The sequence below is a fragment of the Eumetopias jubatus genome, unplaced genomic scaffold (assembly GCF_037043125.1).
Source record: "Eumetopias jubatus isolate StellerSeaLion01/CBP00866 unplaced genomic scaffold, mEumJub1_p1.0 scaffold_17, whole genome shotgun sequence".
Taxonomy (NCBI): domain Eukaryota; kingdom Metazoa; phylum Chordata; class Mammalia; order Carnivora; family Otariidae; genus Eumetopias; species Eumetopias jubatus.
The window spans coordinates 14973364-14975312 of NW_028274823.1; the positions used below are offsets into that span (position 1 = coordinate 14973364).

Here is a 1949-nt window from a genome sequence, read left to right on the forward strand (position 1 = left end):
CTGTCTCCAAGTAAACTCTGAGAATTCACAACACAATCCTAAAGGTTGCTCTACCTGTCACACCTACTTTTCATTTTTTGACAAGTCATTTTTTTAAACAAGTGGGTCTTTGTAAAGAACTGTGGAGTTACCAGGGCTGTTTTCTGCCATGGGTATTGAGGAATCCAACTTTGAAATACAGAGTACAAGTGTGCTTGTGGGCCAACAGCTCTGGAATGGCCAACCGGAAAATGTTTTCCCCAAAGACCTAAATGATACCAGAACCATTAAAGTATTTCTCAGCCTTACTTGCATATTCAGTTTACTGAATTATTTCAAGCGATTTACAGTCTTGGCATTAGTTTTGGTTTGCTTATTCGTTTTGTTTATTCAGCACTTTTTCTCTCTTTTAAAAATATTTTAAATTGAGGCATATTTCGTGTGAATGGAAGTGGGTATAATATGGATTCTGCTAGATTTCACTATCTTATGGCTGAAAAACTAGGCATTCATCCCAGCAGCTGCCGTGGATGGATTTTGGGAGAACATGGCAACTCAAGTGTGGCTGTGTGGAGTGGAGTGAATGTGGCAGGTGTTTCTCTCAGGAACTGAATCCAGAAATGGGAACAGACGACAGTGAAAATTGGAAGTGCCTAAGATGGTGGTTGAAAGTGCCTATGAAGTCATCAAGCTAAAAGGATATACCAACTAGGCTATTGGATTAAGTGTGGCTGATCTCACTGAATCCTTGTTGAAAAATCTATCCGGGATTCGTCCAGTGTCAACGATGGTGAAGGGAATGCATGGCATCGAGAACAAAATCTTCCTTAGCCTTCTGTGTATCCTGACTGCTCAGGGATTAACCAGTGTTATCAACCAGAAGCTGAAGGGTAATGAGGTTACTCAGCTCAGGAGTTACCTTGTGGGACATCTAGAAAGACCAAAAACACCTGTGACTTTTGGCTTCTAGGCTGTAGAAATTTAAAACTACAATGTGATTAATTGTGAGCCTTTAGTTTTTCATCCATATACATGGATCATAGTTTGCTTTTATCTTCCTAAATATGTGAATCTGGGATCACAGAATCAAAGCTACACTTGGTTCAATGCTTTGCAATATGAGCCCTTAACAAATAAAATTAACTATCATAAAATAAATAAATTGAGGTACATTTAACATTCAATAAAATATACAAGTCTTCAGTGTTCAGTGAGCTTTTTTATTGTAGTGAAGTATAAATAACATAAAATTTACCATTCTAACCATTTTTAAGTACAGTTCAGTCGCATTAAATACATTCACACTGTTGTGCAGCCATCACCCCCATCCATCCACAGATTTTAATATCCCCCAAATAAGACCCTGTACCCATTAAGCACTAACTCCTCTAGGGGCGCTTGGGTGGTGCAGTCAGGTGAGGATCCCACTCTTGGCTTCCGCTCAGGTTGTGATCTCAGGGCCCTGATCTCAGGGTTGTGGGATCAAGCCCTGCACAGAGCCCGGCGTCAGGCTCCATGCTCAGTGTGGAGTCTGCTTAAGACCTTCTCTCCCTCTCCCTCTGTCCTTTCCTACCACTCGCTCTCTCCTCTCTCTCCATTAAATAAATTTTAAACACTAACTCTTCTATGTTGTGAAGCAACTTTTTTTATATGCTTACTTGCCACCTGTATATATTCTTTTAGGTATTCTTCTTTTAAGGTCTTTGACTCATTTTTTATTTGGGTTGTTTTCTTACTGTTGAGATTTAAGAGTCCTTTGTATATTTTATATATTTAATAGATGTTTCTTTTGCAAATATTTTCTCCCAGTCTGTGGCTTGTCTTCTCATTCTCTTGACATTGTCTTTCACAGAGTAGTTTGTAATTTTAATAAAGTCTAGCTTATCATTTTTTTCTTGGTTCATTTTTAGTATTAATTTACAGGAATTCTTTTTATATTCTGGATACAAGTTCTGTCAGAGTTGAGCTTC

At 38.5% G+C, this 1949-nt stretch overlaps 1 pseudogene; it reads left to right on the top strand.

Annotated features, from left to right (window-relative positions):
* Positions 1-423: 423 nt before the first annotated feature.
* LOC148162140 (L-lactate dehydrogenase B chain-like) lies at positions 424-935 on the top strand (annotated as a pseudogene).
* The last annotated feature ends 1014 nt before the right edge of the window (positions 936-1949 follow it).